We start from the raw sequence: 25,322 nt of genomic DNA on the forward strand, positions 1-25,322 counted from the left end.
TGGAAGGAAATAATGTTTTGATATTTGGGATATGGTCAATGATATACTTTTAGTTGTTCTTCACTCACTAGCCATTGGGCTAGTTTTGTCACTTGGCAAACCTGGTGTAGAGCAGACACTTTCAGTTGAAAATTGTAGTATACATCTTTTAAACTGAATTAAATGATGATGTAGTGTGTGTGACATTCTGTAAGATATAGTTTATACATAATGATTTCTCAATCCAACTAATTGTATTTGTGAATTTTCAAGAGTAAAGATGAAGAATGTAAGCAAGCATATAATATGACCTGTGCTGGATTTTCAAGTTTATTCAATAAATGTAAGTACTGTTTCTATTTTGTCTTCCTTTTATGCTGTCAAACATATGAAAATACGGTCAAACATTCACATTTATTCATTCAGCAGACACTTTTATTTTAATTAATTTTATTTTTTTTCATGAATTTAAAATGTAATAAGTAATTTTTCTGTTAACTAGCTAATGAGAAGATTTAAAAGAAATTCTTCATGTTTTTCTTAGTCTTAATGGTCTCACAATAGGTCAGATAAAACTTTTCTGCAGCCTGGATAAGTGACAGAAGATGAGTGATAGAAGCTCTTACTGTATTATATTTATGCTTTTTAAGAATGGACTATTTTAACTCTGAGACATAATGGGCCCTATAATACACCCGGTGCAATGCGACGCAAGGCGCAGCACATTTGTGTTTGCTAGTTTCAGTTGGGTGCTGTTCGTTTTTTTTCCATCCAGCGCCACATCGTTTAATTAGCAAATGCATTTGCCCTCATTTGTGTGCCCATGGGCGTGCTGGTCTAAAAAAGAGGTGTGTTCAAGCGCACTGCAGGCGCATTGCTATTTTAAGGAGCTGAAAATAGACTGCGTCATAGACCAACTCAAACTTGGTCTAAAGCCTGGCGCAATCTATTTTTCTTTGTTATTTAAAGAGCGTGTTAGTATAGGCGGGTCCGCCATGCCCGTACATGCTGCTTATTAAACACAGGGATGCACAGCAGCATGCAAACAAGCCAAATATTACAAAATAAAGGATTGCAATGTATAAGAATTTTTTGTAAGCTAATTATATATATATATATATATATATATATATATATATATATATATATATATATATGTATACACACACACACACACACACATTTTTGGGGATTTGTTTTGGGGAAATTCACACAAGTTATTACACTCAAAATATATCTATAAATCTAGAAGTCTGAATAAAGCAACGAACTTGTGTCTTTACTTGTAAACTGAAAAATGTGCTCAAATGAGCCCACACCTTAGTACAAATGGAAAAAATAAAAAATAAAAATAGATATTACAGTTTACCAGATCTTTTATGTATATTCACCACTTCTTATATCTGGTTACATATAACTTGTAACTTATAACATATAAGAAATGCAGCGTCACTCGTCACGCGATCCCGATTAGGAAATCCAACGATGCAAGGGGAACTTAACTTAGTCCCTAACATTAGCACTCGCGAATAGCAAGTGCGTCACAGTCCTGAGTATGTATCAAAGGCATTTGCATAACCGACTAAATAAAGGAGTTTATCAATTAAACTTGTACGAAGTTAAATAAACGTCACAATACTTAGGGTTAATGAATTAATACATTAATTCCACGGCGACACACTCCGTGTCATCCATACTCTCTCTCTTCCTCTCTCTCTCTCTTTCTTTTTTTTTCTCCCGCCCCTTTGACCAATCACATACTCTCCTAAACAAACTGACAGAGATGGGCATAAATACATGGAAATGTATTTAAAATACAAATATAAAATACTGTGTGGAAAAATGTATTTAAATACAAATACAAAATACTGTCTGGTAAAATGTATTTAAATACAAATACAGTATTTTGTATTTTGAAAATACACAAAATACATGTGAAATTGAAGATTCAGTGAAATCTATCTGGGTCTATCTATCTATCTATCTCTGCCTATTCTGAATGCCAAAAAAACATTTAGATGTCTGCAACTGCTTAGAAACTTTAGTTTTAATTTTATATACCTCTTTCCTTCCCCTGCAGTGTAAGAAATAAAGGTAACACTTTATAATAACTGCACACTATTACTCATTAATTAAGCATTAGTAAACAGATAATTCATAATTTATAAAGCATTAATAGACAGTAATAAGCAGTTTATAAATAAAGATATAAATGCTTTATTCTCGATTTAAAAGCATATCTACAATGTGTTTAATAATTGTATTTTCATACTTTATTCATGATCAGTTTATCATTTCTCAATGAAGTATAGCATTATTTAAAGCATTTATAAAGGATATTTAAAGGCTCAGTTATCTTCTAAACAAAAAAACGGAAACAAACAACACAGTGATACAGAACATTTAAATATTAACAGCCTTTAAATCTCATTTGTAAAAGCTTTACAAGGCATAAATAGTCCTCACTTTAGATGAGCTCACAAAAATAGTTAACTAACAACTACATATGTTTTATAACTACCTGAATTAACCCTGAATTACAGTAGAAATACATGTTAATAAACCATTTATTAACACTATAAGTAACTATTACTATATGTCTGAATAAAAAGATGTATGAATGCACATTTAAATAATTTATTAAACCGAAATAAAAAACTACAAAAACTACAAAACTAACTTTTATTATGTTTTATCACCATCATTAAAAGCCAATGTGACAGACTGTCGTTGCAATGTGGCCCAGTTCTGTTTGTTTCACAATCTTAAAGTATCTGTCATCCAATATTGCTGACCTAACCCGCCCAGTTGAACTAGTTGATGGAATTTTGATGGGTGATATGACCAAAATCTTAATTTTACTTTACAGTAACAATATATGGCATGGTTTTGGTCATGTTTTTTTTTTATTAGAAATCATTTGGCACAATTTTTTTGGTGAACAATAAAACTAAAAGTGTAGTATATTTTTCATCATTGTCCTCACAAATGCACACAATCACTACACTAAACTGATGTAGACAGACAATGATTAACCAAATTATTTCATCTCTACATAAACAAACATTTGCATAGATGGGTAAACACAATCACAATTTGGAAATGTGTCCAGTTACATTTTCATAAAGCACCATGTTTGTAAAATTTAAAATGATTACATTTACAAAATGAGCCTGCATAGCAGTAATAATGAATAAAGTAATGGTAGGTGTTTAATACAATTGTTAATTGAAATAAAATAATTACTGAATTAAAAAAACATATATATCACAGTATTGTTAAATTTTGTGTTATAAATATGTTATCATATTAAGATGTTTTGTTCTAATGTCACAAGTCACAATTTCAAGTTTACTGGTTTTAACTTGATTATTTGGTTAAGTGTACAAAAAAAACTTTTTCACATGTGTCGTCAAAATGACCCACAACCTAATCAGTTTACATGTAAAAGAAATCCATTTATTCACAAACTTCTCACGAGACGAGTGTTTGACATAGACAGTATAAGAGATGTTTGACAAATTATTCGGCAAACTACTTCCTTTCATCACTGAGTGATTGTTCTCCAAACCAAGAAAAAGCACAGTCGCCTTTGGTTGTTTCACAGAATTATACAACGGAGAGCACGTCAAGCATAAAAGCCCTCTAGGTTTACTGAGGAGCGCAGGTAGTAAGCAGGTTCATGGTGTAGAGCCATGCGAATTGCGAAAGTATAAACAAGGCTTCAACAGCACAAAGCTAAAGAGAAAGCGGAAAGTCCTATGTAAAAGATTTAGAAAAAGTTCCATCAATTCACAATTTATACCATCGCTACGTATCTACGATATTGTCATATGATATCACCCATCCCTAACATGCAGTAACGTTAATGATTCAAAAACATTCGACAAGCTACTTTAATCAACAAGTAGCACATCCTCACTTTATTCCAGAAACGTTGTCGATCCAAGGCTGGGTTGTACAGCTGCGGCTCATTTGGATGAATGTTGGGGTTGGGGGGGAGGGGCGTGTCTGGTCTGAACTAGTTGATGCATGAAAACAGCACCCTGATAAAGAGGTTGACTGGCTCAAAGTATTTTGAGTATTTTGAAAATACTCGTCTTAAATGTATTTAAATACAAATTACATTTGATTTTTTTCCAAAGGCTTTAAAATACAAAATACAAAATAGTATTTTGTTTTTCAAATACGTATTTTAAATACATGTATCTGAAATACTGCCCATCCCTGCAAACTGACTAGTGCAATATCAAATCAGAGTCTAGATAAACTTTACACACTCCTATTAGAAACTCTTATATATGAAAAAATAGTACATACGCAATTAAATAATATAAAAACAAATTTCAAATAAAGTAAAATAACACACACACACACACACACACACACACACATATATATATATATATATATATATATATATATATATATATATATATATATAATTTTTTTTTAACAGGGCACATTTTTAACAGGGCTACACCCTCCCCCTTCTAGAAGGTCTTCATGTCCCCATGAGACTTGACAGTATGGACTATTATTCACTCTAATATGTTAGTAAAGGCAAGGCCGCAAGCTATAAGGAAATCAAGTCTGTGCTAAAGTCTTAATGATAAGAGATTTGAATCATCATACCTCTATGTATGATTGTAATTGGTCTGTCTGTTGGTTTTCCAGATTTATCGTAACGGAGTCGAATGACTGGCTTTACCTTCCTACGCTCTTTTGATTCACAGACAGACTCCACCTCCGTATCCTAAATACTAGAAGCAGGGACGTCTCCCCCTTCTAGCTCTGTGTCCACCACAGGCTCCGGGACAGGTGATAGAGTATCCTCTGTTGTCTCACCTTGTACTAAGCCTTCTTGTCCATCTTCTTCCTCAGATACATCATGGACTAGAGGTTCTTCGATAGGAAAACCCAGAGTAGTCTTTGAGTCAGGTAACGCATTACTAGACGCGCAAGTTATATCCCATAGCCTGGCTTTCTGAAAATTGCGTTTTGGTAAATAACTGCTATTCTCTTCAGACTCAGAGTCCCATTCACTTCTCTCTCCACAGTTACTGTATGGTCTTGAATTTTGTTCTTTTGTTTCTTTTACTGTTTCAGACCTGCGTGCTCGATACATAACTCTCTGTCTTGTTGGTGCTTTGGGGGCATAAACTTGCATTCTTACCAGATACCCAATTGGCAGCAAATGAGCACGGTGTAATGTTTTCACAACACCTAATCCTCTTTCAGGCTTTACCCTGTAAACGGGTAGGTTAGGAAGCTTTTCTATCACCAGATAAGGCAATGGGTTCCACTTGGCCTGTAGTTTGTGTTTTCCAGTGAGTCCTAGGTTACGCACCAGCACTCGATCTCCTTCCTCGAGGGTCTGATCTCGAACTCTAGAATCATATTGTTTTTTGTTTTTCATTGATGATTCTTTGACATTTCGTTCATGGCCAGATGATAAGCGTTTTTCAACTCGCGCTTCAATTGATCCACGTACTGATGATATTTGACATTGTCCTCACCATCGGGAGAGATTCCAAAACACAAGTCAATGGGCAATCTGGCCTCTCGCCCAAACATTAAGTAATATGGTGAAAAACCAGTGGCATCGTTTTTGGTGCAGTTGTATGCATGGACCAGCTGGCACACATACTGGCTCCACCTTGACTTTTTGTCTGGGTCGAGAGTTCCAAGCAAGGACAGTAACGTGCGGTTAAATCTCTGCAGCTGGGCATCACCTTGGGGATGGTATGGCGAGGTTCTGGACTTACGGATACCCAGCATCCCCAACAATTCTTTAATGACCTGACTCTCAAAGTCGCGTCCTTGGTCAGAATGGATGCGATTAGGAAATCCGTAATGTACGAAGAACTTTTCCAACAGAACCTTAGCCACTGTTAGAGCTTTCTGATCTTTGTTCATGAAGGCCTGTGCATATCGGGTGAAGTGATCCGTCACAATCAGTACATTAGAAATTCCTGTAGAGTCTGGCTCGATAGACAAAAAGTCTATACACACCAAATCAAGTGGGCCAATGCTCCAGATCATCTGTAAAGGTGCAGCTCTGCGGCAGAGTCTTTCGGGCAACACATCTATCACAATTCTTGATGTATTGTGAAATCTCAACAGTCATCCTGGGCCAATAGAATCGGGTCTTTATGAGATCCAGGGTTTGCTCCGCTGCAAAATGACCCATGTCATCATGTAGAGCTCTTAGAACCAAAGCCCTGTAGATTTCTGGCAGCATAAGCTGACACTCCTCTTTCCCAGACCTCTGGGTGATTCGATATAGAAGTCCCTCTTTCATCTGGATTTTAGAACTCTCCCGCTGAAGTATCATAAGAGAAGGATCTTGTTTTTAAATCAGCAATGGACTTCTGAGCCTCCATTTGTTTTATCACCACCCCAATGGCTGGATCACGTCGTTGTGCCTTTGTCAAATCCTGTCTATTTAACTGTTCAAGTGGAGCCCATCCAACTTGAGTAGGAAAGGCAAAAACATCAGGGATGGCACCAGGAGAAGCTCCAAGCTGATATACAAATCTGAAGGTGTCCTCCTTTCTACTGATGCCTACCTGCTGACAAAGCGTTCTCCCTCCAGAGGCAGGTACCTTCTCCCATTCGTCCTGGGAATCCTGATCATTCCTAGACAAGAGGTCAGCATCCACATTGCTTCTTCCGGGTTTGTACTCCACATCAAAATCATAGGTGGTTAATGCAGCCAACCTCCTATGTCCTGTGGCGTTAAGTTTGGCAGTCGTTAACACATAGGTTAACAGATTGTTATCTGTCCTTACTGTAAACTTGGCACCATACAGATAATCATGGAATTTATCCACTATGGCCCATTTCATAGCAAGGAACTCTAACTGATGTATAGGGTAGTTACGCTCTGATTGACTCCGCTTTCGGCTGGCAAAAGCAACTGGGCGGAGACCTGCAGGGTAGTCCTGATACAGTACTGCACCCAAAGCATCCAGGTTCGCATCCACATGTAGAATGTAGGGTTTGCTTGGGTCAGTGAAAGCTAATACTGGGGCATGGGTGAGGCAATATAGATTTGTTTTTTGTTTTTTTTTGGGTAGCCCACTCAACTTTGAAGTCAACCCTTTGATCTCTGCTTTCAGCTCTTGTATCTCAGAAGAATGGGACTTCATATCCTTGGTAGCTTGGACCTGTCTCACAGTAGGATTCAGCTTACGACGCGAGGCTTTCAATCTCTTCCTCTTCTCGAATTTCATTCAACAGCTGCAAAAAGGTAGGAGGCCTCTCTTTTCTCTCTCTTAATCGCAAATGCAGCAATATCATGTCAGATTGTGCAGAACCTCTGATAAGCTGCTCTAGCCTAACTTGATCCATGCGTTGAGGAGATATTCCTCCTCTATGCAAAACTCTTCTAAGAGAGCGCTCCAACCTTTGCAAGAAATCAAACAATTTTTCACCAGATTGTTGGTGCATGGATCTAAATGCAAAATACAACGCCGGACTCAGGGGTACCAAAGGCATTTTCCAATGCTGTTAGATAGTCAGAAGGGGTTGCATCAGGCTCATTTAACCTCACTGCTTGAATAATATCTAAAGAAGAACCTTTTAAACTTTCAACTATCCTTGTTCGCTTTTCTCTGTTAGAACCACTACACTCTTCGACCATTAAACGTGCCTGAGCAAGCCAATGTTCTAGGCTCTCTTCGCCTGTAGGAGTGTGAACGTTTCCTGAAAATGTTCTCAAACGTCTGAAAACAGTATTATCACTGCTAGGCCTCATAGTTTTCTCTAGCAGATCGCATACTGCTCTAATTATACTATCAGGTGAACTTCCAGAGAGGGGTTCCTTAGAGAAAAGAGCTCGGGCATCATCCATAGTCTTACCTTAGAAGTTAACTCCTAAACCCTCACACCACTCAGACACAAGCTCAGACACTGTTACCTCTTTGGAAATATCCATACTGAATATTTAAAAGGTTTCTCACAATAACACTTTATTCTTAAAAAAAAGGGAAATAAATCCCAGGTTGCCGTGTCATCCATACTCTCTCTTTTCCTCTCTTTCTCTCTTTCTTTTTTTTCTCCCGCCCCTTTGACCAATCCAAACCTGGAGATTTGGTTTGGCCCTCACACTGCATATAGTGTGACACATTAAATATAACTATAAAAAATAATTAATAATAGTTATAATATTATTGCACTTTATTTATTTAGTTTTTTATATAACATAATAGTAAATAAACTAAATGATAGTGTGTGATAATATAATAAAAAATAAAAGGCATTGCTACTATTAAATAAAAATAAATGTATTTTATAGTAAACTTAAAAATAAAATGCTAATAGTTACTACTTTCTTTGTTTGCCTCATTAAGACAAATTGCTCTATGTATTCCCCAATTTTATGTTGCTTTGGATAAAAGTGTCTAAAAATAAATAAATAAAAGCTTTTTCATCATATTCAAACTTAAAATCAGCAGGCTTTTATTTTTGCAGGTTGCCGGCAAGTAAGTATACGCGCTTCCGGTTTTAGCACTGCTGGTGATTAAAGAGCATAACTGGATGAATGTCACAGTTTTGCATTGTGCTTTGAAAACGGCCTGGCATAGTCTAGATTTATGCTTTCAGGTTGAACATAAAACATATATAGTACATTTTGTGATCTAAAATGGTAATTGTGTATTAACAGCTGTCAGCTATGTCGGTATGCAAATGCGATGTCAGAAAATATTTATATAATGCATTTTTTTATTTTGGTCGTGCCTTGTAAATAGTAAATCCATCATGGCACGAGCGCAACTGGCTCTTAAAGGTAATAGAAGATGAAACTCTGATTGGTTTATTGCACATTATGCCCAAAAAACCCATTACTCATTAAGAGAATAGGACAACCCATTTAGACCATGCGACCCGGTGCGCCAACCGTTTATCCCTCGTTCAAATAGCAAAAGTGGATTTGGACACGCCCTGAGTGCACCTGCGCCGTGCGCTTTACTCTTTGCGTTTAGATCGTTAAATTAGGGCCCAAAATCTTTATGGTGTTTAAAAAGGCTTACAACTAACTTATTTGAAAAGTCTGATATTTGATTTATCTAAATTTAGAGAGGAAATAATATTAATAACTGTCTACACAAACAAATGTTGAAACTTTCTGAACACAGTAACTTATCTGGCAACACAAATGTCAGTATGGTACATGGTACATGTTGTTTATTCAGGATCAATCATTATTGAAAAGATGGTTGCCTGAAAACTAAGCAAAATATAAAAAATGTAACGACGTGTAGTATATTTGTTATCTGTCTTAAGGGTCTGATTGGTTTATTTATTAAAAAGCCAGTCTTGTTGTCACCTCTGAAACTTTATCCCAGTGACAGCTGACTGCCTCTCTACATACAAACCAAGCTACTCCTCTGTGCCAAGTTCCATAAATTTTAAGGATTCTACTTTGCAATAAGACCTGAGATATAAAAAAAACTGTACAAACAAGCATGTTCACACAAGAAAACCTACATTTAAAACAACAGTACAACCTACATGAAGTATAGCTTGTAAAAAACAATAAAAATGTGTATTATCCAAACATATATTATTAGTATGTCATTACATTAAAATGAATTTCATTATGTTGTAATGTTTTAAGTATGGAAAGGCTACTGAAGTATATCATGAGAATAATCAAAACCTCACATAAGTAAAAAAAAAAAAAAAGAAAGATTGGCTTTCTATTTTCCTCTAGGACAGAGTTACATTACCATAAACCAAGCAGATTTACATGACCAAATCAAGCTGGACAGTTCTGCTGACTGTTGAGTAACATCACTATATAAATGGCAGCCACTCTTTGTAGCACAGTGGCCCATCGAAAGTAGGTAAGCTCTTTCAGAAGACTGTAAAATGATTGACTAAACTTATTAATAAAGAATATAGAGACACTATAATGCAATACTCACCAAGGTGTTTTGTTGTTGTTGTTTTCAGAATCCTGAACGTGTCAGCTGTTATTTCTCTCTAAGCATCTTACAAGGTAAAGTATCAACAATTCAAAAGTTTTGATAATTTGAAATAATAAATGAACAATAATTTGAATACAATTTATTACAATGTAATAACGTTAAAGTGAAACTTTTAATTAAAGTTAAAAAAGTGAAGCAAATTAAGTCTATCAGCATTGTGATGTCAGTTCTGCTCCACAGTTGAAGTGCCATCATGGGAGATGGTGAAATGGAGTCATTTACCTCCGGAAAACTGAAAAAGAGAGAATTGAGGCTCAGAACACCCCCTTTGATGCCAGAACGGCGTTCTTTGTGGTAGATGCAGACGAGATGTACCTGAAAGGTACTCTTGTTAGTAAAGAAGGTGGCAAAGCTACTGTCAAAACTCACAGTGGGAAAGTAAGTATCATAGATATAAAAAAAATATATTTTACATTTTACTGCGCTTTAGTCTCCAGTAAAATATTGTAAGTTATGTGTACAAAAAGTCTCATCCTTCTTTTGATTACTGATCAATGTTCATTACAGACTGTCACAGTAAAAGACGATGAAATCTTCCCCATGAATCCTCCCAAGTTTGACAAAATTGAGGACATGGCCATGATGACCCACCTCAATGAGCCCTGTGTGTTGTATAACCTCAAAGAGCATTACGCAGCATGGATGATCTACGTAAGTCTAAGTCAATCATGTTTTGTTCCTGGTATGGGACGGCAGCATTGTAAAACTAGCTATCTCTGTTTCAGACCTACTCTGGCTTGTTCTGCGTCACTGTCAATCCTTACAAGTGGCTCCCAGTGTACGATGCAGTTGTTGTGGCTGGATACAGAGGCAAAAAGAGGATTGAAGTCCCACCTCACATCTTCTCCATCTCTGACAATGCCTACCAGTTCATGCTCACTGGTAAGTGGACTCTGGAAGTGTGTCTATATATGAGGGTTATAAAGACAAAGAAAAAAAAATAGTAGTGTATAATTAATTGTCCATAAACTGTTGTGACATTGTAAACAGATAAATAGGTTAAATACAAATAATATGTATGCCATTTTAGAAAATGTAATATACAAACAAATAAATAGTTAAATACGTTTGTTTAAGTGAGGGCTGTCATTTTTATCCTTAATTAATGTATGTTTTGTTAACAACTAGCTTGTTAACCTAACCTGGCTGAAGTTGTCAACTGTTGCAAATCCTTTCGTAAGTTCAAGAATACATTATTATTATTTTTTTCTTCATAGGAACCATTATTTGGCATTACCCAAGTAAAGTAACCTTTATTGCTATAGCGCTTTATACAATACAGATTGTTTAAAAGCAGCTTAACAGAGATAGCCAGAAGAAATGCAGAATCAATTATGGAAACTGCAAACTTCCACACTCTGCTTGCCTCTTTTGATCTCAAGATAGTGTTACCTACTTCTACTCACAAATCAGGCAACCAACTGGAACTTATTTACACATGACACCGCTCCACTGATTATGTAATAGTTACTCCACCTCTGATTACTTACTCCTCACTCTTAACCTCAACATGGTTCCTGACAACACATACCCCTCCACATGTCATCCTTCAATGCAACCTACGCTCACTCTCACCCTCCTGGCTATCTGCTATGGTTTTCATCTTCACTTCCTCCCCCTAAACAATCTCTTGATGTAAACAGTATAACTAATACTTTCTGCTCCACTTGTACATCTTGTTTAGACACTGTCTGTTCATTGTCTTCCAGGCTAGACCATATCACCACTTCTAACCCTTGTCTATCTGATGTTCTCCGTGAGCATCGTTCTAAGCTCAGAGCTGCAGAAAAAATATGGCACAAATCACAAATTCCTGTTGACTTTAATGTATATCAATCACTCCTCTCTTCATTCTCTGCTCATGTCTCCAATGCTAAAATGAAATAATATCACAACAAAATTAATAATTTGTCTAACTCTTGCATGCTCTTTAAAACATTTTGCTCACTCCTTTGTCCTCTTCCTCAGCTGACGACTTTGCCACATTCTTCATTGATAAAATTAAAACCATCAGAGCACAATTTTCCACACCACAATCTGTTAAAAACATCTTACTAGCAAACATACACACCTTCACATCATTCTCTCCAATCTCTGAGGCTGAAGTCTCCAAACTCATTCTTTCCAATAATCCTACTACTTGCTCGCTTGATCCTATTCCATCTATTTTCCTTCAAGCCATTTCTCCTACAGTTCTACCTGCACTCACTCACAACAATGGTGTTTTACCCTCAGCATTTAAACAGACTTGTATAACCCCACTAACCTAAGAAACCCACCATTTACCCATCATTATTAGAGAATTACAGACCGGTTTCCCTTCTTCATGTCATTGAAAAATACTTGAACCAAGTCTCTGCCTTTCCCACACAGATAAAACCACCTGGACAGCAACCAGTCTGGCTTCAGAAGTGGACATTCAACTGAGACTGTCATGCTTTCAGTTGCTGAAGCCCTAAGACTGGCAAGAGTGGCCTCCAAATAATTTCTTATCTTTCTGGATGTGTCTGATGCTTTTGATATGGTTAAACACCAGATCCTCCTGTCATCTCAGAAACTTCAGTGGTTTGAGTCTTACCTCTCAGATAGGTCCTTCAAGGTCTCTAGAAGAGGTGAGGTTTCTAAGTCTCAACATCTAACTACTAGGGTTCCTCAGGGCTCAGTTCTTGGTCTACTTTTCTTCACTGTCTGCATGGCATCACTAGGTTCTGTCATTCAGAAACAGGGCTTTTTATATCACTGCTATGCTGATGACATTCAACTCTACCTCTCATTCTATCCTGATGATCTCACAATAGCTACTCACATCTCTGCTTGTCTAACAGACATTTCTTGTTGGATGACAGACCATCACCTTCAACTCAACCTTGCCAAGACAGAACTGCGTGTGATTCCATCAAACCCCTCATTTCATCACAATTTCACCATCCAGTTAATTCATCAACCATAACTCATTCAAAAATAGCCAGAAACCTCGGAGTTGTGATTGATGATCTGCTGATTTTCTCAGACCTGCTTTCTCAGACTCAGAAAGCAAACCTGCCACTTGTCAGTGGAAATTAATATTAGTTGGTTCAGTCCCAAATAATGGCCTATAAAAAAGTGTCTCATGACCCCCGTGTCACACAAGAAACATTTCGTTATTGGTAAAAGTAAAGATCTCTCTCAGGGCCTTTGCAACCTTATTTTTGAAAAACATACTGATGGCACTGGTTACAGAAGGATTTCTATACTTCTGAATGTTCCAGTGAGTACTGTTAGGGCCATAATCCGGAAGTGGAAAGAACATAATTTCACTATAATCTGGTCATGACCAGGTGCTACTCGCAAGATTTCTGACAGGGGAGTCAAAATAGCTAGAGGAGTTGTCCAAGAGCCAAGGATCACTTGTGGAGATCTTAAGAAAGCCACCATGGCCTGTATGCACGCTTACCATGCAAGATTTTATTGCTGAAGAAAAAGCATGTTGAAGGTTGTTTAAAGGGGGGGTGAAATGCTCGTTTTCACTCAATATCCTGTTAGGCTGGGCATACACTGTGCGATTTTCATCCGCTTTTGAGCCGAATTCTGACTCGTGCGACTCTTTTTCGGATCGGGCCGAATTTCAGCATTTTCGTGCGTCGTTTGTCGTGCAGTGTTCGTGCAGTGTACAAAGGGGAAACGAGAGGCGATTAGCCTCTCCTGACCGGCAATCGGTTGGTCGGATGGATTTCTGACATGTCAGAAATTTTGGTCGCCTCTCGTGAGGTATCGCACTATTGAAGCAGGGCTACGAACCGATTTTCCGCGTTTCCCTCACTGCGCGTGCGTGAAACCATAAATGAAACCATGGTGACACCTGACACAGCATGTAGTGTGGACTGAACTGATGGAGGGCAAAGAAGTTATGGCAAAGAAAAATAAAAATAAAAGAGGGGAAAAAACGCCTGCTTACCTCAAGTTCGCGTTGCAAAATGGATTGACCATATTGGCCACGTCTTCCCAGCCACCAGCGCATCTAGATACGCTGACGCCTTTTTTTTGGATGTTTCAGCACACATAATTGCGCTTTGCGCATATCACCAAAGCAGTTCATTTATCCCGGGAAAGCATGTTTATTCTGAAACAGCCACATCCGGGTTCTGAGGGTTCCTAGGTGTTGATTCGGTTGATTCCTCACGTATAGTGTGAGCAGTCAAATCGCAACTCGGCAATCGGTCCGTACAGTGAGCGCACAAAAATCGTGAGCTTTGGCTTTACATCGCATGTGATCTACCCGTACAGTGTGAGTTGGTACCTTGCCGAAATCGCACAGAAATCGCACAGTGTATGCCTTTAATCTTGAGTACCTATAGAGTAGTACTGCATCCTTCATAACTCCAAAAAGTCTTTAATTTTATTATATTTATAACAGAAAGATAGTCTGTACCGATTTTTCACGGAAAAACACGACCGCCTGGGGGTGTGACGTGTGGGCAGAGCTAAAGAATCACGAGCACGAGTAGGCTTTTGCGTCGAGAGTGTTTGGAAGCTGTGACATTACCGTGAGGAAAAAAACTTTCATCCAAAACAAACCATGGCTAACAGTCAGATTCAGCCGTATATTTATGATCCAGAATCAGATCCATAGGCTGAAATTTACATTTACATTTACATTTAATCATTTAGCAGACGCTTTTATCCAAAGCGACTTACAAATGAGAACAATAGAAGCAGTCAGGTCAACAAAAGAACAACAACAGAATACAAGTGCCATGACAAGTCTCAGTTAGTCTAGTATAGAACACATAGCCAGGTATATAATTTTTTTTTTTTTTTTTTTTTTTTTTTTTTTTTATTAAATGGAAAAAAAGAGACAAGAAAAGGAAAAGTACTGGTGTTAGTAGGTTAAGTGCAGGCGAAAAAGATGAGTTTTTAGATGTTTCTTGAAAATGAGTAAAGACTCAGCTGTACGAATTGAGATTGGGAGGTCATTCCACCAGCTGGGCACAGTCCAGGAAAAGGTCCGTGAGAGTGATTTTGAATTTCTTTGGGATGGCACCACAAGGCGTTGTTCACTTGCAGAACGCAAACTTCTTGAGGGCACATAGGATTTAACCAGTGAGTTTAGGTAAGTTGGTGCCGTGCCAGTGGTCGTCTTGTAGGCAAGCATCAGTACCTTGAATTTGATGCGAGCAGCTACTGGTAGCCAGTGTAACCTGATGAGGAGAGGAGTAACATGAGCTTTTTTTGGCTCATTGAAGACAACCCTCGCTGCTGCATTCTGGATCATTTGCAGGGGCTTGACAGTACATGCAGGAAGGCCCGCCAAGAGAGCATTACAATAGTCCAGTCTAGAGAGAACAAGAGCTTGGACAAGAAGTTGGGTTGCTTGCTCTGACAGGAAGGGTCTAATCTTCCTAATGTTGTATAAGGCAAACCTGCAGGACCGGGTCGTTGTAGCAATGTGGTCAGTGAAGCTTAATTGATGATCCATCACAACTCCTAGGTTTCTGGCTGTCCTCGAAGGAGTTATGGTTGACGAGCCTAGCTGTATAGAGAAGTTGTGATGAATCAATTGGTTAGCTGGAATCACCAGTAGTTCAGTCTTTGTAAGGTTAAGCTGAAGGTGATGGTCATTCATCCAGCTAGATATGTCACTCAGACAGGCTGAAATGCGAGCAGCTACCGTCGGGTCATCAGGCTGGAATGAGAAGTAGAGTTGGGTGTCATCAGCATAGCAGTGATAAGAAAAGCCATGCTTCTGAATGACAGATCCTAAAGATGTCATGTAGATGGAGAAGAGAAGTGGTCCAAGTACTGAGCCTTGAGGAACCCCAGTAGCAAGGTGGTGTGACTTTGAAACATCACCCCTCCAAGACACACTGAATGATCTGTCAGAGAGGTAGGACTTAACCCACAGGAGAGCAGTTCCAGAGATTCCCATCTTTCTGAGGGTGGACAGGAGAATCTTGTGATTAACAGTGTCAAAAGCAGCAGACAGGTCCAGTAAGATGAGTACCGAGGATTTTGAAGCTGCTCTTGCTAGTCGCAGGGCTTCAGTAACCGAGAGCAGAGCAGTCTCAGTTGAGTGGCCACTTTTGAAGCCAGATTGGTTGCTGTCCAGGAGGTTGTTCTGTCCAAGGAACATAGAAAGCTGGTTGAACACAGCCCGCTCAAGTGTCTTTGCAATGAATGGAAGCAGGGATACCGGTCTGTAGTTTTCAAGAAGCGCTGGATTTAGAGATGGTTTCTTGAGCAGTGGGCTTACCCGAGCCTGCTTGAATGCTAAGGGAAATGTTCCAGATTGAAGAGAAGAGTTGATAATGTGAGTAAGTGAAGGTATGACTGAAGAAGAGATCGCTTGAAGGAGGTGAGTGGGGATAGGATCAAGTGGACAAGTAGTAGGATGATTGGACATGAGAATTTTGGAGACGTCCATCTCTGAGAGTGGGGAGAAGGAGGATAAAGAGTGTGCATCGGTCATTGTGAAGTTTTCCTCAGTCTGCGGTGTGGAGAATTGGTCACTGATGGATCTTGTCTTATTTGTGAAGAAAGCTGCAAAGTCGTCCGCTGTAAGAGTCGATGGAGGAGGTGGAGGCGGCGGATTAAGAAGAGAAGAGAAAGTCTTGAAGAGTGTCCGAGCATCACAGCAGCTGTTAATTTTGTTGTGGTAGTAGGATGTTTTAGCTGTGAAGACATTTGCAGAGAAGGAAGAGAGGAGAGATTGATACACACTGAGGTCCATAGAGTTTTTTGATTTCTGCCATTTCCTCTCTGCAGCCCTGAGTTTAGAGCGATGTTCTCGGAGAACCTCGGACAGCCAGGGGGCAGATGGGGCAGTGCGTGCTGGTCTAGACAACAGTGGGCAAAAGTTGTCCAAGCAAGATGTTAAAGTGGAGCAAAGAGTGTCCGTAGCACTGTTAATTTAACAAGAGCAGCAGCAGCAACAACTACAGCAGGACGTCTCTATGTGGTATGTATTGAAACTGTATATATTTGCTTAGCGGTTTTGGAAAATGAAGTTCCACTTTATGTCGTCTTTTTTGTTTTTTTTTTTGTACATTTTAAGGTGTACATGTGGAAAGTGCAGTTTGATGACAACATCGCATGTTGTTTACTTGATGTGCTTACGCGCCGATAGCTAAGTTAACAACACAGAGATATTTGAAGCAGTTTTACTCACCGCCTGTGGTTCCAACACACGATCGTGACCCTTTTTCGTTGGGATTGCATCATCCTTAAGAAATAAACGATGTGCAAATCCGGCATCAAACTGGGCCTTGTTTGTAAAACAAGCATCTTCAAAATGCAGGGAACAAACAAAAACACTTGCACAACTCCGTTGATGCTCTGTAAAAATAAACTCCATCCACTGGTCCCTTAATGCTGTTTTTTTTTTTTTTTTGGTAATCTGTGCAGGGTTGTCTTGCCCTGGCAACCAAAAACACACTTCTTTTGTGACATTTCGTTCTCGCTCTGATCAGTGAAGTCTGTTGTGCTCTCAGTGCTCTGCTATACGGGAGCGCGCGCTCTTCCAGCAGAAGTGCCTCAGGACCCATATAAGGAAATTCCGCTCCATCTAACGTCACACAGAGCCATACTCGAAAAAAACTTTCCCAAACTTGTGACAAACCGGAAGAGGTATTTTTGGAACAGAAATACTCCTTCAAACGTACAACTTAATTTTTAAAACTTTGTCCATGTTTAGCATGGGAATCCAACTCTTTAACAGTGTAAAAAACTTCACCCCCACCCCCTTTAAAGCTCGCTGCAACACATTTAGACAAGCCTGTGAAATAGTGGGAAAATATATTCTGGTCATATAAGACCAAAATTAAACTCTTCGGATGCCATAATACATACCATGTTTGGAGGTCAAAGGGCACTGTACATCACCCCAAAACATCATGGTGTGGCACTGGCAAAAATTAGATAATTGAAGGAAGTATGAATGGAAAAAAATTACTGAGATATTTTTTATAAAAATCTGCTGTCATCTACCCAGTGAGACAATGATCCCAAATACAGCCAAGGAAATCCTCAAATGGTTTCAGAGAAAGAAAATAAAATTGCTAGAATGACACCATTACAATTTGAAGTATGTTTGTGTGGAAGAAGGGGCCAAAATCACACCTGAGCAATGCATGCCACCAGTTTCTCCATACAGGAGGCATCTTGAAGCTGTCATTACCAACAAAGAATTTTGTATTAAATAAATTTCAGTAAGCATGTTCAATAAATTTTCCCTGGGTCATTAAATTTAATTACACATAACTCAATTTCTTTATTATTATTTATTATTATTATTACCTTTATTTAACCAGAATAAAACTCATTGAGATTAAAAATCTCTTTTCCAAGAGTGTCCTGGCCAAGACAGGCAGCAGCACAATTAACAAGGTTACAGACATAAAAACATATAACATATAACATCAACATATAACAATTTGTACAAGTAATAAATAATTATAAAGTCATAAGAAATCAGAATTTCACATATTATCGCAAGCGATAAACAACAGCAAGGATCATCTGTCATAACTGAGTCAGTCATAACATCTACAGCCAGTTTGTATGTTTGTAATTTTTGAACTTATTTGTATATAGTTTTTTGTATGTATGAACTACTTGGAATTTTATCTACATCTCATGAAAATTTCATGTCAACAGCACCTTTAGAGATAGATTTACTGAGAAAAATGGTGATGTGTTCAATACTTATTATATATGTATATATATATATACATACATACATACACACACACACACACACACACACACACATGTGCACACACACACACAAACACACATATGCACTTGCATATTATTGCTCTTTTGTCGATATGATTGCTTCTATTGTCCTCATTTTTAAGTCATGTTGGATAAAAGCATCTGCTAAATGACTAAATGTCATGGATATGAAAGTGAAATCTCATATATGGAGACAACTCAGAGAAAATTCAGATTTTGCTGTAATACAGCTCCAAAATACTATAGTGTCATTATTTAACATTACTGCATACAAGTTGTAACAAACTTATCCTATTTGAATTTAAATGAATAATTATGATGAAAAGGTCACGTATTGACAAAATCAAGAACAACAAAATAATAGCTGAGTTAACTAAAAATACTTTCAATTTAATATAGAGTGCAACCTATTTTGCAAACTCTGTTAACATTGCATGGTTTCATTTCAGATCGTGAGAACCAGTCTGTCCTGATTACGTGAGTAAATATAATTTTAATGGCATAATCTAAAGTGTGTAAATAAATTAATTGAAGAATTATGATTAATTGATGAACTTTTTTCAATGGAGAATCTGGTGCAGGAAAGACTGTGAACACAAAACGTGTCATTCAGTACTTTGCAACAGTTGGTGCGATGTCTGGACCGAAAAAGCCGGAGCCAGTCCCTGGAAAAATGCAGCTTATTCTAGACGTGTTATTGATCACAGTTTTTGTGCTTCCCCACATATCTACTATCTACTGCCTACAAATACATTAGGGATCACTTGAGGACCAGATCGTGGCAGCCAACCCTCTGCTGGAGGCTTATAGTAATGCCAAGACTGTGAGGAACGACAAGTCCTCTCGTTTTGTAAGTTGCGCTTATGAATCATTTCAGCATTTCAGCAATGCCAAACAGTGGAGCTTTTGTAAATGATTTCAATCTCTGTAGGGTAAATTCATCAGGATTCACTTTGGCACCACTGGAAAACTGGCTTCAGCTGATATTGAAACTTATGAGTCAATACTGTTTTAAACCAAATATTTTTATTTGAAGACTAAAAAGTGGATTAATCAATTGAACTCAATTTCTTTTTTCATCACGTTTTACAGATCTGCTGGAAAAGTTGAGAGTGACATTCCAGCTGTCAGCTGAGAGGAGTTACCACATCTTCTACCAGCTCATGACTGGACACAAGCCAGAGCTGCTCGGTGAGAAATCTACAGGATTGTCTGTTTTAGTTATTTCCTAGTGTAAGAGCACTGTTAACATGTTTCACATCAACTCTTTACAGAGGCCGTGCTCATCACCACCAACCCTTATGACTATCCAATGATCAGCCAGGGTGAAATCACTGTCAAGAGCATCAATGATGTGGAGGAGTTCATTGCCACAGATGTATGTGGACAAATCTGTTTTTATAAGTAGTATTAGAGTCATTTTCAGATTACAATCAATGTATCTGGCATGAAATTAAAAGGAAAAACAATATCATGAACTGGCGTAAATACTGCTTGACATGCAATATAAACTACATATTAATCCATTTTGTGTTTTATTTGGTTTGTGTAAAAACAGACAGCCATTGACATTCTGGGCTTCAGTGCTGATGAGAAAATCAGCATCTACAAGCTAACAGGTGCTGTGATGCATCATGGCAACATGAAGTTCAAACAGAAGCAGAGAGAGGAGCAGGCTGAACCTGACGGCACTGAGGGTAGGTTGTATTATTAACACAAATTAGCATGCTAACATTGACTTCATTGGTGAAAGTAATGCATATAACTGTTCTGATAAAATTGCTTACCTCATGGGCATCAACTCCGCTGACATGCTGAAAGCTCTGTGCTTCCCCAGAGTGAAGTTCGGGAATGAGATGGTGACAAAAGGCCAGACAGTACCACAGGTGATCACTTACCTTCTCCATAGATGAAAAAACCTAGAAATGTCCAATAGACATTGAGAAAACACAATTATTTTTGGAAAGAAATTAATTCTAATATCAATTGCACTGATCTTTAAATTTTTCAGGTGAACAATGCAGTCTCTGCTCTTTGCAAGTCTATCTATGAGAAAATGTTCTTGTTGATGGTTGTCCGAATCAATGAGATGCTGGACATGAAGCAGCCTAGACAGTTCTTCATTGGTGTGCTGGACATCGCTGAATTTGAGTTCTTTGATGTGAGCATCAGTCATTAATGTCTCTGTAGGAATCACAATATAAAAGATAACAGTTAGCAGTAAGAACTTGCTTCTGAATGATTTTCAGTTCAACAGCTTGGAGCAGCTTTGCATACACTTCACAAATGAGAAACTGCAACAATTCTTCAACTACCACATGTTCGTTCTGGAGCAAGAGGAGTACAAGAAAGAAGGCATTGATGGGGAGTTCATTGACTTTGGTATGGACTTGGCTGCCTGCATTGAGCTCATTGAGAAGGTAAGAGGGCATTCAGTACATTAAAATGTCTACTTATGTCGTACAACTTTACCAAAAATCATCACTAAAAGTGCTGGCCTTGCTGTATGCCGCACATGGAGCTGCTGAAGGTATGAACATATGCATTTCTTAAATTTCTTCATGTTGTAATTACATGCAAGAAGCCTGCTTATTAAAAAGCAGACAAAAAGAGAGGATTATGTAAGCATGACATATTAATGATCCATGAGTCTCTACAGTCAATGAAAAAAAAAATATTTTATCAATCTAAGCTAGCATTGACAGAGAAGTTACTTTAAAGGGGTCATTGGATGTCCATTTTCCACAAGTTGATATGATTCTTTATGGTCTTAATGATGAGTCAATAACATACTTGGGTAAAAAATATCCATGGTAGTGTAAAATAACATCCTTTTTACCCTGTCAAAAACAGCTCTGTTCACAACAACCCATTTCAGTGCATGCCCATTTAACCTGTTAATCCACACCTTTAAATCGACGCACTGCACTTTTTAGGGTAAACGTAATCTTTCTTTTGATCAAGATTTTTAATGTCTTCTATATGAAAAACTATATTAATGACAAATACTTCCACAGGAGAATTTGGGTAAGCTGATGACTAACCTAAGAAGCACTCACCCTCACTTTGTGCGTTGCTTGATTCCTAATGAGTCTAAGACTCCAGGTAAACTTGATCCCCAAAAACTCAAATGGATTATTGTTTTAAAATATTTTTAAAACATTATGAACATTTGCATTGAAGGTCTGATGGAGAAATTCCTAGTAATCCACTAGCTCAGATGTAATGGTGTGCTGGAGGGTATCAGAATCTGCAGGAAGGGTTTCCCCAGCAGAAACCTATATGGTGACTTCAAGCAGAGGTAAAGACACTACTCCTGTTTCAACAAATTAATTAGAAATAATACACCACCTAAGCTAATCCACATTTCAAAATTGTGATTTCATCCATTATGTGACTTCACAAAAACAAATCTTACCTTAATGTTTTCTAGGTACAAAGTATTAAATGCTAGTGTCATCCCTGAGGGACATTTCATTGACAACAAAAAGGCTTCAGAGAAACTCTTGGGCTCTATTGATGTTGACCACACCCAATACAAGTTTGGACACACCAAGGTGAGTTACCCAGTAAATATCCTGCACCACCAACACCAAAAGTACTCTAATCATAATTAATGACTTGATCATTTGCATAATTCTACTGAAAACAAATCTTAATGCCACACCACACAATCATAACATTTCTATATGGATTTCTATCCCTTTTTTGCTTGGGACATTTTCATGCCTCCCCAAACTGTTGCATCAGTGATAAAACCACAGAAATCAATTCAATTCAATTTAAGTTTATTTGTAAATTACCTTTTACAATATAAATCATTAAAAATAATTTTACAGAAAATTTAATTTCTACAATATTTTGTAGTAGCTTATAAATGGTGACTGTTAGTTTGTGTGCATATGAAAGGATTTTTCAGAAAAATGTATATAAGACGTAGTCAGCAGACGATGAACATTATTAACAGCAAGTTATATCATGCAGTCACACTTGTAGCAATATTTGTATAAATCCTTTGTATGTCGATATACTACTTTAGACTATTTTATAACATCATTATAATTGGCAAAATACCATAATAATAATAATAATAATAATAATACATTTTATTTATATTGCGCTTTTCTTATACCCAAAGCGCTACAGTGCTAAGTACAGTACAAAAATAAATACATTAAAAATACATTAAAAAAAAGAAAAAGAAAACAACAACAAGTATAATAGAATATACATCGAGTGTCACCAATTAGGACACAGACATCTTAAAAAGATGGGTTTTTAACTGTTTCTTGAAACTTGTTAGTGTTGGTGCATTCCTAATAGTTGAAGGAAGTGCATTCCACAATCTGGGGGCGGACACAGAGAAGGCTCTTTCACCCATCGTTTTCAGTCTACAAGAAGGCTGTTTAAGTAGAAGAGAGTTGGCAGAACGGAGAGATCGAGAGGGCATATATAATCTAATTAAATCACATATATATGATGGTGCAATTCCATGTAAAGCTTTATACGTTAAGATAAGAGTTTTAAAATCAATACGGTCATGGACCGGGAGCCAATGAAGGTTCCTAAGCACCCCAGAGATATGCTGACGAAAAGGAGTATGTGTAAGAACACGAGCAGCTGAATTCTGTATATGTTGGAGGCGCTTAATAGATTTTGCTGGTAGTCCAAGATAAAGGGCATTACAATAATCAAGCCTAGAGGTCACAAGTGCATGGACAAGCCTTTCTGCATCAGGTAATGAAAGAAAGGACCTGATCCTAGCAATATTCCTTAGATGGAAAAATGCAGATTTTGAAATGCTCTTGATATGTGCTTCAAGTGTCAAGTGAGAATCAAAAATTACTCCAAGGTTGCGTACTTGTGGTGATGCAGACAGTAGATTGTTTTCAATCTCCAAATTAAAATTTTTACCATTACAGGTAGCTGCAGGGGTACCAACTAAAAGAACCTCGGACTTTGTACCATTTAATTTAAGAAAATTTTGGTACATCCATAATTTAATTTCCTGGAGACAGTCAGAAAGGGTTTCTGATACACCTGTGATAGTTTTTGTGCTAATATAAATCTGTGTATCATCAGCATAGAAGTGGTACCCGAGACCATACTTTCTGATAATCTGCCCTAAAGGAAGCATGTAAATATTAAAAAGTATCGGGCCAAGGACAGACCCCTGAGGAACACCATGACACACCTGTCCAACGTTAGATTTATTATTTTCTAAAATAACAAACTGGGTACGATCAGTCAAGTAAGATTTAAACCACTCCAACACTGTTCCAGAAATACCAAGCCAGGTCTCGAGTCTCTCAAGCAGTATAGAGTGACACACCGTGTCGAAGGCTGCACTCAAATCTAAGAGCACCAAAATAGTAAGGGCACCAGAGTCAGCAGAGACGAGGAGATCGTTCATAACTCGGACCAAGGCAGTCTCAGTACTATGTCCAGAACGAAACCCAGATTGAAAAGGTTCTAAAAGATCGTTCATGGACAAGTGTGAATGAAGTTGTGACACAACAACACGTTCCAAAACCTTCCCCAAAAAAGGAAGATTAGATATTGGCCTGTAATTAGACAGATCAGACACATCACACCCAGGCTTTTTGAGAACTGGTGTGATGGAGGCAACCTTAAGGGCTTGAGGAACAAGTCCAGTGGTAATGGAAGTATTTACAATGTTCAAAATGAGAGGACTGATAGCTGGCAGACACTCTTTGAGAACATGAGTTGGAATAGGATCCAAGGTACAGGTAGAGGAACTCATAGTCATAATTAATTTGGAAATGTAATCAATGGTGACCGTTTTAAAACTAGAGAACCAAGTAGACGGACAATTTAAAGGCTGAATCTCAGGAGGTACACTTATAGAGGCACAAGTAATAGACTGATAAATATTATCAATTTTATCAGCAAAAAAATTTAAAAACGTATTGCACTGCTGCACAGTGGAACAAATAAGTGAATTGGAAGGTTTAAGAAGTTTGTTGATTACTTTAAACATCTTATTCGGATTAGCAGTACCATCATTAATGATTTGAGAGTAGTATTCAGCTCTTGCTATTTTGAGGGCATCGCTGTACTGAACCAATTGCTCATCATACATAAGTTTATGGACAGTGAGCCCTGATTTTTTAAATTGTCGTTCCAACTGCCTATTTTTTGCTTTTAGAGCCCTGAGCTCAGTAGTAAACCAGGGTGATGATTTCAAAAATGAAACAACACGTTCCTTCTTGGGGGCCAGCACATCTAGTGTTGATGATAAAATTGAATTATAATGATCAACAGTATTTCCTGCAGAACTGTCATTTATCATACATGAAAATTGATTAAGATCGATATTTTTAAGATTCCTAAAACTAATAACCCTCTTTTGCAGTTTTTGCAGAGAAACAGATAAGTTAAAACTCAAGAGCTTATGGTCACTAATACACAAATCTTTACCTTCAAGCTGATTTATGTCAGCACCGGCTGTACATACTAAATCCAGTGTATGACCTTTTCTATGAGTTGGAAATTTGACATGCTGTATCAGGTTAAAACAGTCCAGAATCTCCATCAAATTAGCAGTATGATTACAACTAGGATTGTCAACATGAATGTTAATATCTCCAATAAGAATCATAGATGGACAAA

At 37.8% G+C, this 25,322-nt stretch overlaps 1 pseudogene; it reads left to right on the plus strand.

Annotated features, from left to right (window-relative positions):
• Positions 1 to 10,248: 10,248 nt before the first annotated feature.
• Positions 10,249 to 25,322, plus strand: part of LOC128026848 (myosin heavy chain, fast skeletal muscle-like) — a 250,397-nt pseudogene continuing 235,323 nt past the window's right edge.

The sequence above is a fragment of the Carassius gibelio genome, chromosome A14 (assembly GCF_023724105.1).
Source record: "Carassius gibelio isolate Cgi1373 ecotype wild population from Czech Republic chromosome A14, carGib1.2-hapl.c, whole genome shotgun sequence".
Classification (NCBI taxonomy): Eukaryota; Metazoa; Chordata; class Actinopteri; order Cypriniformes; family Cyprinidae; genus Carassius; species Carassius gibelio.